We start from the raw sequence: 15,936 nt of genomic DNA, 5'->3' as shown, positions 1-15,936 counted from the left end.
GAAGACTGTAGAGTGAAGACTCTCTTATGGCAGACAGGCACAGGCACAGGCACGGGCGTAGCTTACTGAATGAAAGACAGACGGCTATGCGATACGTCTTGTAATGATGCTGTTGTTGTTGTTGTTGTTATTGCTGCTGCTGTTGCTCATGGGCATGTCCATGCCCATGCCCAGGGACGAGCTTCAGACAGCGACTCATTCATGAAGAGCTCGCCCCAGAGCTCGATTTTTGTTGTTGTAAGATTTTGTGTGGCTGTAATCAGTCCACGCAATAAAATCGTTGGCAACTCTGGTCGGGTTCTTGTTTATTGGCATTTTGTTGCTATTGTTGTTGTTGCTTTTTGTGTGTGGCTGCTTTGAAGTTTGCTTTTTTGACAGTTTTCGAGGTGTGTGTGTGCTGCTGTTGTTGTTGTTTTTTATACATATATATATTCTTTTTGTGCCGACTTTGGCAAGATCTTGTCTTCCTTGCCGACAGCGTCGCTTTTCCTGCGTGGCAGTCACTCAAAAGTCTGTCGAAGTCTGCGTCTCAGTCTGCGTCTCAGTCTCTGCCCCAGTCTGCGTCTCAGTCTCATTCTCATTCTCAATCACAGCCAAGAGACCGTGCCTCAAAAGATGTCAATTAAATTAATTATTGCTTTTGAATTTCATTGTTTTACTTCTTATACAATGTTGTGTTATTGCTGTTGTTGTTTTTTCGTTTTTCTCTCGTTTAATGCAATGCAAAACTGTTGCATGCCACAAAGGTCGCTGTGGCTAGGCCAACACCTAAGCCTCGTACGCTTTTGAGCCAGTTTTTTAATGCTTGTATATCTTTTTCTTTATTTTATTTTATTTTTTTTTTTTCGGGCAGACCTCAAAAGTATGTCAAGCATTTTATACCCGCGTAATTCTTTTGTTTAATTAATCGCCAACCGTTGACATGTGGCTGGTTCCAGTAGAGCAAGCCACTGCCGAATTCATCAGGGTTGATAACAAGTTGAACAGGTCTGCAGTTGAACGAATATTTGATGCACTAACAAACTAATTGAGCGAGAATGAAACTAAAGATGTAAGCTATCAAAATTTGAAATTGTGAATGGCAAGAAGAAAGCAAACTTAATCAACTATTAGATCGAGTTTATACCAAAACAGAACTAATTATTATAGAGATGAAGTTAAGACTTCAGTTCTTATGGGAGAACAAGCCTGAGCTTGCTTGAAGAGTCTCTCTACTTTAAATGCCTGGAACAGACTGCTTCCATGCAAAAACAATGCCTGGCAGCTAGTCGACATTATCATTTAAGTACTGGCAGGCAAGTTCAGGCAGAGCTGCCGGCAAAGTGCTTATACCCTAACCAGGAACAGGGCCTAACAAGCCGGAGCCACTGCGATACCCTCGAAAGCGACTTGGCTACAGCGTTGCAGAGTGACACATTTTCCGGGCCTGTAGGCGCGATATGCGCATAATTAATGAGCCTTTTATGGTTTATTGAACCGCAACACCAGCGGCAAAGCTAACGGCAACGGCAGCACGAAAAAGTCATGGCTACACACACACACACACACACACACACATCCATATACATGCAGTAAGGCAGATGATAAGGTGCCCACCAGCAGCGAGTTGCGCTTGGCTAACTCCTGACAACACGGCCAAGAGACAGCAGCAGCGGCAGGGAGGGGCGAGCCAGCACTTGACTTGAAAATTTATGTAGCCGCCTTTATGGTTATTACATGTAGTTTTAGCTACACAGCTGTGTGTTGGCCCGGCTCTGAATGTGGCCAAGGAGTAACAGTTCTCGACATTAGTCGACAGACAAAGCTGCTCTAATTGCTTAATGTGACTTCCTCTCTGGCAATCTCCCTCACTCACTCATTCTCCCTCTACCGTTCTCTCGTTGCAACTCTCAGATTATCTGATTTACCACTCACAAGTTCTATGAGCCATTTAAATTAATAATTTGTCAGAGCGCAACGAATGATAATCAAGAGTCTTGATCAGCTCCTGAACTGCGCCGCTTAATGAGCACCAGGCGAGAACTTCGCGTCAGCTACCCCCTGTATATATATATTCGGGAATTTTAATTTCAAGTGCTCTCTCTGAAATTAATTTCAACGCACTGAACAACAAACCGCAACCCTTAACCCTTGTGGGCGGGCATTCGCAATTGTTGTTGTTGCTATTGTTGTAGTTGTTGTTGCTGTTGTTGCTGCTCATCATCATCATTTTATTTCATTTTATTTTTCCATAAATAAACTGCGTTGATTGTCGTCTGGGCTGTTCCCGTTCACCCCCTTTAACCCTTGCCCCCTTGCTCCCCTTCCCCCTTGGCATGGGCAGCCCCTTGAGTGCTTTTAAGCTGATGTCGTTGCGTTGATAAAACTGCAGACGCAACTCAAACATGGGCAGGTTCTGCTAGCGCTAACGGTAACCAGCTATGGCTCCTGCTCCAGCTCCTGCTCCTGTTGCTGCTCCTGCTCCTGTTTCAGCTTTACGGTTACGCTTCGTATCTTTCAAATTGTTGCCAGTTGCTGGCTGCTGATTGTTGATGGCCAGCTAGACGGCTGGGGGAGAGGAGGGGGCGTGGCTGTCGCATGTGTGCCTAACAGACCATTTGCCATTTTTGCATGTACGCACACTCACTCACACACACACGCACTGATTATATGGCGCCCACACAGACACATACACATACACACGCTTTCCATATATTTAATTGACTGTGGACATGTTGGCTGCGGTGGGTTTATGGGCGCAGCGGTGCGAAGGGTCTGTAGCGTGGGCTCTGGGTTCGGCACTGTGATTCTTGAGGTTTCTGTGTGGTTAAGTTTAAATACTCGACAGCCATCAACAGCGCATAAAACATTTAACAATATTATTATGTATAATGCGAGAGTGACTGACTGAGCTGAACCACAGCTCGGCCGAATTGCGTGTTGGGCGATGTGTGAATGACTCCGGAGCAGTTGCTAAAAATATCATTGCATATCCACAGGCGTCTATGTACCTCAAAAAGGGGGGGCCTTGCCCTTAGTTATCATATTGCTATTTAATGTTTGCGTATGTAGCTCATATAGCATGCTAATGCCTTGTAATCGATAACTTATCGATTAACAGACAAGAGTCTATGGCAGCATAACATATTCTACAGCATGCTGATGTCATATAGACGGATATAAATCGAAATCCACATAAAACCTATCGATTACACATCGATAACATTCAAATTAAGGCTATAGCTATCAATGATTTATCTATATAACAAAGATTTTATTTTTAAAATTTTTGAATATCAAGCCAATAAAAAAATATCAATAAATTAAGTTCACGTATCAAACCGATAATATTTCGATAAGTAAAAAAACTGATAATAACTTCAATGAACCCTAATCTACACCTATTAAAAGTTGTACACATTTCAATATCGATAATCGAATATCGATAGGCGCATAGAGTCCCGCTTCAATATCGATTGTCCCTTGATTAATTTTCTCACAAATTCGATAATAGTCAATCATGTTGAGCAAAAATTTGATTTGCGACACTTCATCAGCACGCGGCAAACATGTAATGAAGCATTCACATTCAGACTCCTGTCCCGCCGCTGCCCGGCCTCTGGCTGTCCGGGCCCCCACTTCAAAGTGCTCTGCCGCGCCACAAAGGATGCCATTTTAACACCCGAGCAGAGTCCACAAGTCCAAGCAAGTTCAAGTGAGTCCAACGCAATTGCCTTACGCACGTACGCAGCTCACTCATCTTCTTTTTTACATCTATACAGAGCTCTGCTTCTGCTTCTTCTTCTTCTTCTGCTCGTCACTGCTTTTTTGGACCTTGCCGACGAGACAGGAAGGCAGGCACATGGACGTTGACGTCAGCCGAGAGAGAAACAGACAGAGAGAGAGTGAGAGAGTGAGTGAGAAGACCTTTAGTAACACGTAAGAATTAAAACTCCAACGCACATTATTATTTCTTTTTATGAATCTCATACAGCCAGCCAGCCAGGCAGCCATCCATTCGAGCAGTCGACAATCCAGCAATCCAACAATGTATATTGCATTTTGCGTATAATCTCTTCGCTTCTCTCCACTTTTTTATTTTTTTTTTTTTTTTTTTTTGGGATGGGTGGACGACGTAGTTGGGGGAGCGGAACGCAACGAATTGTATTGAGTGCCACTAAAAATGTTGAGAAATGTGCGAGTGCCAATGCCACGACATATATACGCACACACACTTCTGTATATACATATCTATATATATAAGACGTTCTGTTGTTGGTCGCGTCCAAAGTCAACGTTCCTTCTGTGGCAGCACGCACGTTTTTTTTTTTTTTTTTATTCAAACGTATGACATGGACGGACGCTGCCGGTTCGCTTTTTTCATTTAACGTATCAGCGCTCATCGTTGACAACGGCAACGGCAACGGCAACAGCAGCACGAATGAATGGCCCATGCCCATGTCGATGCCGCTGCCGATGCCGATGCCCATGCCCATGCCCAAAACCGAGTCCCAATCCCATGGACTTGGAGCAGTAGCTAAAGGCGAGGGCGAACGCTCGTCGCTGTCGCACAGCCGCAAACCAAACCGTTGATCACGTTTGGCGCAGGCTTCCGGTTAATGCGCGACGGGCCAACTCATAGGAGCTCTGCCAGCAGCGAGCTGCGAGCTATACGAGTCGTTATCACTGCCTGCCTTTGGTCATACAACAAATGACGGCTGACGACTGACGACTGTCGACTGACGACTCTCGACTGTCGACTGATGACTGAGTGCCCGGGCACTGGGAGCAGAGGGCGGACAGAGGGAGGGACAGACAGACGCCCGCGCACGTTGACGGATCGCAACGCACGCGCGTCTCCATTGCCAAGTGTAAGAAATTAAAACGTTCCCAACTTGGACTTTGTTTGGCCTGCTACGTGTTTGGCAACCGGGCAGCGGGCAGCGGGCAGCGGGAAGGGGGCTGGGGGCAACGGGCAACGGGCAATGTCGACAAAGACGATCCTCAATTTATTTATTGTATTTTTCTAGCTAGCTTCGACAACACACACACACACACACACACACACGCGCACACGCGGGGGGAAGTCATAAATTATGTAACAACCCACACCAGCTCAATCCTCAGTCCAGCTCAGCTTCTGCTGCTGCTTCTTCTACTTAGCACTTGGAGCTCTCTGCTCTTTTATGAGCTGTTGCTCTCGGCTTTTTGGGGCAATTGCAGCTGCACGCCTTCTTATCAAAGTGGGTGGGGCAGGGGTCACAATTGGGCAGCTCGTAAACGCTTCTTATTGTTTCGTGCGACACGCGTTGTCTATGAACTGCAGATACAGATACAAATGTATCTACTGGCCACACTCGCGACTCTCAACTGGCAACTGATAAACAGGCGCTGCAAATATGCAAATCGGACAACTCTCTGACGACTTTAAGGCCTGATAAGACGCGCACAAAGATAAATGCAAACAGAGCGACAGCCAACAAGAAAGGGAAATAAAAAACATTTAACAAGTTGCACAAAACATTTGCAAAGCGAGCTGCGGGGGCAGACTGTCAAACAACTTAAAGTCTCATTTATCATGTGCCGCTGTCTCTGTGTATATGTGTGTGTGTGTGTGAAAAGTTTAAAGAATTCAAAAAGCTGACAAAACTCAACAATTTATGCAGCAAAACAACATAAATAGATGAAAATACTGAGCTGAGAATATATTTTGCATAATTTCTGAAGGCTCTGCGAGAGCTGAGCTGGCGGAGGGGGGAGGGGCCGGACTAAATGATGAGTACTTAAACAGTGCCAAGACATGACCTACAGCAAGCCGATCAACAAGTGGCACACACACACACCCGCACACTCACACACACACATAGTCATAAAAATGAATCGCAGACGATGAGAAATCCATAAGTCAATTTTCAAAAATTATGCAAAATTATTTAAATTGCACAAGAACGTAGCCAAAAAATCAACAGGAGCAGAAAGCGAGAGCACACACATACTCTCCCACTCTCACTCTCTCTCTCTCTCTCTTTCACTCTTTCTCTCTTGCTCTCTGGGCTAACGCTGCTCTGCATGCAAATGCCAAACGGAAATGGCAAACAAACCATAATGTGACGACGACGTCGCTGCCGGCGCCGACGCCAGCGCATAAGCAACAACTTCCGCTGTCGACGCTGGCGTCAACGTCAACATCATTTGTGCCAAAATGAAGTTCTTCTGCTGCCGCTGCCACTGCTGCCACCGCTGCCGCTGATGTTGCTGCTGCTGCTGCTGTTGCTGCTGCTGCTGCTGCTGGCCTGGTGAGCAGACAAAATCGTATGCAAATCAGTCGCCGCAGTGGCAGGCAAAAGTTCAGCGTACGCTTAACTTTCAGCCAGCATGGCCTCCGCCAGCACCACCGCCGGCACCACCTACACACTGGCGAGTGGCTCCCTCGGCGGCGCGCTTCCCTAAATCGAGAACAGCGCGCATGAGCGCCGACATTGTCTGCCTCATTTGCGCCAATTTTTTACATAAAAATCGGAGTGCAAAATAACATAAAAGAAAAAAAAAAACTTGACGCCTCAGTCAAAGCCAAAAAATGCCGCCCAGCCGCCCCCTCAGTGCGACTCACTCGCACTCTCTCGGCCTCTCTCTCTCTCACTCTCTCTTCGTTCGTGCCACATTTACATTTTTTACTGCTGTTGAACTTATTTTCGCATTTTGTTGGTTACTCTCCCTCTGTGTGTGTGTGTGTGTGAATGTTTGTGTTTTTCTTTTTTTTTTTTTTTTTACATCGATTTTGCATAATTTTTCAAGGTCGTCAGTTGACGGCGGGTGTTGCATACATTAGCATGTTGCCGACGCTGCAAGGCGCCCGCTGCGCGCTGCGAGTTGACGGTTTGTGCAACCAACTCAACTCGGTAGCTGCCTGGCTGGCTGCTTGGCTGTTTGGCTCTTTGGCTGGCTGAATGGCCGCAGTAAAAGTTGTTGCCACAGTTTGCGCATAGTTGGCATATTAAGCAAATGTTATGTTCAGTTTGTTGATTCGCAATGATTTTCCGCTGGCGTGTTGAGCATGGCCCAGGAAGGTGTCACGACTGCACCCTGCCCCCCACCACACCTGACCCGCCCAGCTGATAGCTGCTAGCTCCCTGGGGGCTGCCTAGAGTGATTCAACAGTTTTCAAAGGATACAGAACGGGTTGGATAAGAATTTTTATTTATTTTTTGTGCAGTTCAGTGCAATCAGAGGATGGTAAAGCCAATGAGCGGGAGGAAGAGAAAAGGAGCGAAGTTCTAAACATTAAACTGATTCTGAAATGTGGGAATTTTATTTAGTTAAAAACTAAGGAGAGAGAGAGAGAGAGAGAGTTTAGACTTAAGCTTGAAATGAATTTTTAGTTCGAGCTACGAATCTAAGATGAATATAAACACAAGTTTGTTTATGTTTATGTCTAAGTCTAAGTGGATATATGCATGTATCACATATACATATATACATATGTATATATACAGAGAGAGCATTGAAGTATAGAAAGTCTTTGCTGACTTCTGCTTTTAAATGACGTTTACTAAAATCAAATATTTAATATTTAATATATTAATATTCATTGAATATATAATATTAATATATTTGATTTATTTAATTTATCCTTAATTTAATAATAAACTAATACAAATATTATTTATATTTATTATATTATTTTTATTCAGTAAAATTTAATATACAAACATAAATATTTTAAAATAATATTATAAAATTTATTTCAATAATATGCATATTTTCATGCATGGCCTAAAATCTTGAATAACAGCTTATATCTATAGTCAACATATCTTTCAACTCCCCCTTATTTGAGCTCACCAAATAAATGTTATGTGCTTGGAAATCTATTAGCATTTTAATGTTGTCGAATTAGCAAAAGTTTCAGACTCATTTTTTCCCACATATCAAATGCAATATTATTATTTTTTATTAATTTGCTGCATGTATGTTTTTTTTATACTCAATTGATTTGCTGTTCTTGTGGCTCACATGTGGTGGTGGTGGTTGCTCTGCGGCTGTTCTGGCTGCATTTCGAAAACCACTTTGATCGCCAGGTGCGCATTGAAGTTGTTCTGGTTCTCCTTGTTGCTGCTGGCGCTTGTTGCTAGTTTCTGCGGCTGCAGCTATTTACTGGTGGTGCGATTAGAGGCGAGAGCGCAAAAATGCTTATGGAACCTTGTTAAATGTCACCGCGCGGTATGCGACCTGAAATTGATAAATCGCCCCGAAACGCGTGTGCGTAAGACGCCGTCAAGATCGCCAGCTAATTTGCGATAACTCTTGCAATTTGTGGGCCTTGAGATTGAGATTGAGTCGCCGACCAACTGTATCGAAAAGCACAGGCAACTGGTTCAGCTTCTGGACCAGTTCATCGAGCCATGATATTGCTTTTTCACTCTTTTGGCCAATTGCGAGTCTAACTGCAATTTCTCTGCCTTGACAAAATGTTATTAATTGGACCGAGGACAATGTGTCTGCCCATTCGCCAGCCAGGCTCTTGGCCAGTTGCGTGTGATTTCTGCGGCTTCCAAGTGCTAATAATTGGAAGCCAATATGGTCACTAAACAGCAGACAATGGCCAGATGATTATCGACGAAGAGAAAAAAAAACCGAGAAACGAATACAGAGGAGACCAAAGAGCAGCAGACGCAGCTTGACCAAAACACAACAAAAAAGAACTCAGCCAGCTCTGGCCGGCAGCATAACAATATAATTTGTGTACCTGTGGTATCGAAAGTGTTTATGTGCATGTGTGTGTGCGTGTGTGTGTGCGTGTGTCCTGGCCAATACAAGGTGCGCGCAACCCCGTGCTGCGATGCTCCAGCTCAGTGGCAGCACTGAGTTTACCTTTGTCAGCGATCAACTGAGCGCGTAAATGCCATCAAAATTGTTCCAGCCACGGTAATTAGTTGTTGTCCTGCCGATGACGTTGGCGATCCCCAGCAGCAGCAGCAGCAGCAGCGGCAGCGGCAGCGAGGCAAGGTGTTTTTCAGTTAGCCCCGGGGGCCGGTCATGGCTGGGATCGTGGCTGTAATTCATTAACGCTTCGTTGGGTCGCTGACACGACGAGAAAGTATGCGACTATTTAGCCAGCGCTGCGCCGCTGCCAAGGGTGCAGCGCAACAGCGGCAGCTGCCGACTGCAATTGGTGGCAGGTTCAAGGCTGAGCTAGTGCCGGCCAAGACGAGACGAAACTATATTTTCATTAGCAGAAACTCGGCTAAAACTCAACAGTGTTTAGCATCGCCTGATCAGTTGCCTGAGGCTTAAATTCCAATGAAAATCGAAAATCGTAACTCGAAATTCGAATATCTCTGTCAACATTTTCGAGTGCGTGGCGAGGCGAGGCGAGGCGAGGGAATTTTGTCGTGTTAGACTTTCAGGCATTTCGTTGCTCAGCACCAAAGATTTCATGCTATTTATGAAGAGCAAACAGAGAGCACTGAGTACAGGCCGTGCAAACAGCAATAAAAACACGATGACAACAACAGCCAGCCCGACGATTGAAAGAGGGCCGAGAGGCGGGCATAGACCAAAACCAAACCTGGCTGCGACGTAAAAGGTCAACAATTACTTGGCTGTCTGTCTGTTTGTCTGTTTGTCTGTCTGTTTGTCTGTCTGTTTGTCTGTCTTTCTGTCAGACTGACGAATTGTTTGGCCTGTCTAAACTTTGGCTACCAAAGAGTCTAGCTCGACCACAGCGAAGACATCGACAGACGCTGAACGTCGACAAACAAGGCCCGAACAATTGTCAACGCTCTCAACGAGCGTTTAGAGCAAATTGTGGGCCATGTTGTAGGTCTGTAAGTCCCAAGCCCAAGCCACAGCCACAGCCACAGTCAGTTGCCAGTTGCCAGTTGCCAGTTGCCTGTTGCCAGTTGGCAGGCACGCACATGTAAACATCAATAAATCAATTAGGCAAGCATTGGCAATGCAAGCAAGTGAATGCTCTGAACTGCAGAGGAGCTGCTGCTCACTGCTCACTGCTCACTGCTCCATGCTGACTGCTGACTCCGAAGCTGAGGAATTCAGCGCCAATCGCCGTCAACAAAAGTGTGACAATATTTCCATGAAATTGTTCATTAACCGCTTGGCACACATTGCACTTGGGCATTGCCAGAGCATTCTCCATTCTCCATTCTCCATTCTCTGTTGCCCAGCAATTTCTGGCAACTGGCAACTGGCAATTGGAGGCTTACTAATTGCTTGCGCCAACAGCTGCTCCATCATTGTTCTGGCAGGACAGCGCCATCCTCTCCCGGCTACAGCTGCTGCTGCAACTGCTTTTGTTGCCTTTGTTGCTTTTCTTCGGAAGCTGCATAGCTCACGTTTGCCCGACAATTCAACGGAAGTTTCTGGCCCATTTTGTGGGTCGATCGGGTCGATTCTCTGTGGCAAGGTGTGAAGATTAGTGCGCCCCGAAACTTGCCACAAATAATAGTCACATGGGCAAGTGCATTTGCGAGAATTCCTGGAATTCTTTGGACCATGTGCCATGGGCTCAGTTTGAGCAAAGAGTTAAGAACGAACAAAAAAAGAAACTGTGAAATGTCGTTGGTATTTGCAGACTGAGTGGCGGTAGAGCTGAGCCTGGAGCTGAAGAGGGAGGGAGGACTTGGCAGAACCCAAGCGCCTTTCTCGAGAAACAGAAGCATTTACCAAAAGACTTTCCAGAGCCATTTGCTTCGAGTGAAATAAGATTCATTGCAGCTAAGCATCAAGCGGAAGCCAAAGACCACCCGAGCGTTGTTGTTGATAAAGAATAGTGTAAACTCTTTTCAGTTTGTAACCATCTCTGCATTATTCTAATTCTATATCAATTTTAACAGATGATAAAGTCGATTCGCTAAAATACTTCAGATTGGCCGCAGCTGATTCATTCGTTAACCCCTTTCAGGCCCCGCTTCACACTTCACGCCTTTTCACTATATTTTGCGCCACATTTATCATCGCAAGTGGCATGCATCTCTCATTTCGGTCTAGAGACACAATGGCCCTGGCTATTACTGTTACTGTTCAATAATCGCAACGCCCTTTTGTTGCAAACACAAAGCGCATGGTCTAGCCTGATGTGGCTGCACCTTCCGCACGCCGCATGCCCCAGAATCAAAGCACAAAATGACAGCCGCAAAAATTATAACAAAACTTCTGATTCAGCTAGGAAGTGGTTGGCAGGGGGTTTGTTGAAGGGGGAGGGGGCAGTGTACAATGTTCGTTTTGCCAGCATTTTCAACCAATCAAGCGGGGCCAACAGCAGACAAGCCAGGCCAGGCCAGGCCAGAACGGGCCGGGCCGGGCCAGGCAACAGCGCGAACAACAGCGAACGAACAACAACAACAACAACAGCAACGACAACAACAACATGTGTTGCACATTCTGCGCTCTCGTATTCCCATATGCCCCTGGGCCACAGTCGCTGCTGTTGTTGTTGCTGTTGCTGTTGCTGTTGCCGTTGCCGCTGACATGTGGTAACGCGGTTTTGGTTTTGGTTTCAGCGCGGTCTTGTAATGCGTATTCAATGTTCCCGGACAGATTGGCAGACAGACAGACAGACGGACAGGCTGACGGGCCAACTACTCCTGCCTGACCCCCAAATGGCGCAGGACACACGCGTTGCTACACGCTCGTTGTTGTTGCTGCTGCTGCTGCTGCTGCTGTTGTTGTCGTTGCTGCTGTTGTTGTAGACTTTTCCACATTATGCGACGTTCGTTGTGTGGCATGTAGCCTTTGATTGAGTTTGAGTTTGCCTGCCAGCTTTTCACGACGCGTTTTTGACATTTCTCTTCTCCGGCTGGCTTTTGGCTTCCTTTTTCTCGTGTTTTTTTTTTTTCGTCCGAACAACTTTGAAGCGTGTTAAAATGTTTGATTTTGTCCGAATGTCATTTACAGCTGTTTCGCCATGGTTTCTAAATTTCTGACATGCGCTGCGGCTCGGTGATGGATGTTGTTTTGCCACTGCCACACGACTTGTGGCTTATTAAAGCAGCAGACGAGCATGAAATGAGAATTGCATAGAAAGGCGGAGCGTAGAGTAAAGCAGAGCACGCTGTTGAGCCGTAGTTGAACTCTGTTGCAATTTGTTTATCTGCTCACTTCTGTTCAACTCGAAAAGGTCCTGCCATAAACTGCAGATCCTTTGTGCTGCGCTCTGTTTTGCATGTTATGCGTCGCCCTTTGAAGTGGCAGCGCGCTAATGTGGCGACCCCTCCCGCTGCCCGCCATGGACACGCTGCAGCTATTGGCCACAGTTAGGCCGGGCATCTAGCGTTAATTTACGACAAGCCCTTTGGTCACGGCCTCTGCACTCGGTGTCCTGCGCTGCCCACACTTCGCGGCCCAGGATTATGGTGGGCAATGCAAGGCTGGCCAAATGCAGTGCCGGACCCTAGAGGCTCTGTGGCCTTTGTGAGCTGTGGCTGAGTGCGCCCGAGTGCCACCTGATGTTCGTGGTCGATAACGATTTATGACACCAACAGACAAAGCAGCAGCAATAACAACAAATACAACAACAACAGACTGACAGACGGCTGCTGCTGTCGTTGTCAGTTTGACATTGTGCCTGTCGTTGGGTTCCGTTTCGGCTTTGACATTTCCACCACATTCTGCTGCTGCTGCTCCTGCTGCTGCTGCTGCTGCTGTTGCTGTCGTGTGCGAGTCGAGAAGGATATGCGAGCGACTGTCGCGACTTAGATGCCTATCACGACAAAGGGGACACAGGAGCACAAGAGCAGGTACAGTGCATAGCGGAAGTCTATGGCCAAACGGCTTAGCCATGTTTCAGGAGTTGACTCTTTAGCCCGGTTCCTGCCACGACTTGGCGAGGCGTGGCAGGCAAGGTTAAGCAGGTGTATCTTTAAGGCATTTAGCAATTACACAGTAATACAATATATCGTTTATAAGCCACTTGTTGGGGCATTCCATATCCATATCCACACATAGTATATATGTATATAGCGCTATATAACCAACTGGTAGCAAATAAGTTTTAACCTTATCTTCAGTTACAGTCGGACAATCGCATGGAAAATTCTTTTTCAAAACTAGTTTTACCCGTTTGTCAGCTGTTCTCTCGCGCTCTGCCCCGCTCTGCTCGTGTGGGCCACTTCGACTAGGGGGTAGCTGCTGGGTTGGGGCAGGTGGGGCAGGTGGGGGTAGGGGCGAAAGGGGTTTGCGTACAAAACAAAAAACCTGAACGCGCTTTAACTAAGGTGATTTATAATGGAAAACATGAAAAGCTATATGCATGCCAGGGGAATTTTCTAGCTGGAAAAATCACAAATATTTTAGCGGCTTAATTAAAAAGCATAAATTACAGTGCTCGACATATTAGGCTGACATTTTTCCACGTTCCTCTTGCCTTTGCAATTCATAACGTTTTCTTTTTTTCACAATTTTCCATTGCTGCTGCTGCTATTGCTTTTTATGTCTCAATTTTTCGAACAGCAGGTGCAAAAATGTACGCGCCCAGACTTAACCTTAGCCTAAGCAAAAAAAAAAAACGAATGAAAAAAGTCTAACCTAACCCTAACCATAACCCTTTTTTCGGGTACTACAATTTGCCACGCTGCCAATTCTCTGACCCCCCTGGCACTATAATTAACAGCTGTTGGCCCACGGCCCACGGGCTAAAAGGGGATGGGGGAGGCGTCTACACATCCTCACATATATATATATATATAAATATTTTGTATATATTTTTCAAGTGGATTTCTGGTATTCTTCGTCTTCTTCTTGCCAATGGAGAAGCGACTGCAGCGTAAAATTATGCAAATTTCTTTGTTGCTTTGCGTGTCAATAAACAATTTTTGACCTACATAATTATGCCAAATGCCGTGCCATAAAATCTCTAAGCTCGAGACCAAAAAGGAAGCCAGCAAGTGGCATAATTATTTAAATTATGAAGGACGCCGCTTCAAGGGACGAGGACAACGACGCGTGTTCCTCGAGTGGCAAGGAGCACTCGCAGCTTAGCCGAAAAAAAAAAAAAAGCTGAAAACAAAAAATGCAAATCGACTTAGTTCCGGCCCAGCTTCTATGCACAAAATCGACGGGATAATCCAGCGTCTGGGCTCATTTGCATAATTATTGGTCAAATAGCAACTGAGACTGAGAGAGAGAGAGAGAGAGAGAGGGATAGGGAGAGGGACAGGGAGAGCGAAGCTTCGATCTGGTCTAACCCCCTGTCTGATACCCGTCGGCAACGTCGGCGTCTAACGATCCGTTTGATCAACCCAGCCCAGTCTCAGGACAACAACAGCAACAAAATACCTGCACAGGGCTAAGAAATTTATGGGCCAAGCTGACATGCGTGCAACAGCTAACGAATTTGGTATGCCCAAAGACAGTGAAGAAAGAGGGAGAAGAGAGGGAGAACGAGTGAGGGAGAGAGCATGGGGAGAGGTGAGAGGCCAGCCACTTGCACTGGCTTTCTAACTGCGCACCTTTCTCCCGGTTGGACACTTTTATCCATTATGTTTTCTCTCCAGTCTCTGGCCGGATTGTCAATAAATTTAAGTCTCGCCGCGGCGTTTTATTGTAATCACAGCCCTAGGCCTTCGATTTGGTTGTAATGAGTCGCTCGGCGTTGTCAGGGCCGAGGCCGACGACCGTCGATAAAGTCTTCATTGATTTGTGACCTCTAATAATAGCGTTTAGCCGGAGCCTGTACCAGATAGCCTAGACCTTTTCTTCTTCGTTTTAGTCTCTTTTTTGGGGATCTCAGCGTGCTGGGAAGCAACATCTAAGGGTTGCGACAAACGCAGCAAACGGCAACTGAGCCCAGCGGATCTCGATTTGAATCCAAAAGATCCCAGCCGCTTCTCAGTTAATTATGTATTTGGTTCGGCGCTCGATCCTCACTAACTGCAGGAGCAGAGGCAGCAGCAGCAGCGGCAGCAGCAGCGGCAGGTGTGTCTGCGCTGTAACCACCTTTGCGTCGACCTATCAATTAGCAAGCTGCGGCTAGCCAGCCCGTTGTACTAGGCTCTGACTCAGCGACTTCGAGCGACTCGTGTGAATCATTCCGTGTGTGCAAAAATTAAGCGTTTACTTCCAGCTATCAATAGACGACGTTTTGATAAATGAGCTAAGATGTGATGTTGTTTTGTTTTTTCTTTTTTCCACCTCGTTGTTTCTCTACATTTCTGTTGGCCAAGAAACAGGCTGAAGATTCCACAATCAAATTGCCCCTCAGCTATGGGCCAAGCAAATACAAAACGCTCTTGGATTGGCCAAGTCTACATCGAATGGTTAATGCTCTTGACTAGATATAAAATAGATGTAAATTGAGACTACAACAGACCGAGTAACATACCCTACTTGTACTCTATTCCCCTCTCTCTCTCTCTCTCTCTCTCTCTCTCTCTCTCTCTGTACCTCCTTGACTTCTGCAGCAGCTGGCAGCACGTTTTGTTTTTGGCACCAGTCTGCTCAGTTGGCCAAATCAAAGTGCGCTGCCCAGCTCTTGGCCAGAGCCCGACTTGTAGTTAATGATAGCCAAGCAGATGCTTGTTTGCTAATCAAAGATCGCAGCTTCTTGAAAACAGTTAGCAGTTAGCAGTTGCTTTTTCTTTTTCTTTTCTGTTTTTCTTTTTGTTTTGGCGCTTGAGTACCGTAAACTATTTGTCCAAGTTTCAACTACAAGACATTTGCGATCTTCTCCACTTTTTGGGACTCCGGCTGGCTAGCCACTCGCTATGTCTTTCCCTGTCAGCTCTGACGTCATCTGGCAGCTCTTTTAGCTGCTATCAGCGCGAAATCAAATGCCATCGTCGTCCACGTCGTCGTCGTTGTCGTTGTTTTAGTCCGTCGTCAAGCACAAAACTTTCGATCGAATTTTATGTATTTATTTCAACAACAAAAAAACAAAATAAGAAAAAACTGAAAATAAACAAAAATAAATAAACGACGCAAAAACAAAGCCAGGCCAAGCCA

This window comes from Drosophila mojavensis, unplaced genomic scaffold (assembly GCF_018153725.1).
Source record: "Drosophila mojavensis isolate 15081-1352.22 unplaced genomic scaffold, ASM1815372v1 contig_74, whole genome shotgun sequence".
NCBI classification, from domain to species: domain Eukaryota; kingdom Metazoa; phylum Arthropoda; class Insecta; order Diptera; family Drosophilidae; genus Drosophila; species Drosophila mojavensis.
This window is presented reverse-complemented; position numbering follows the sequence as displayed.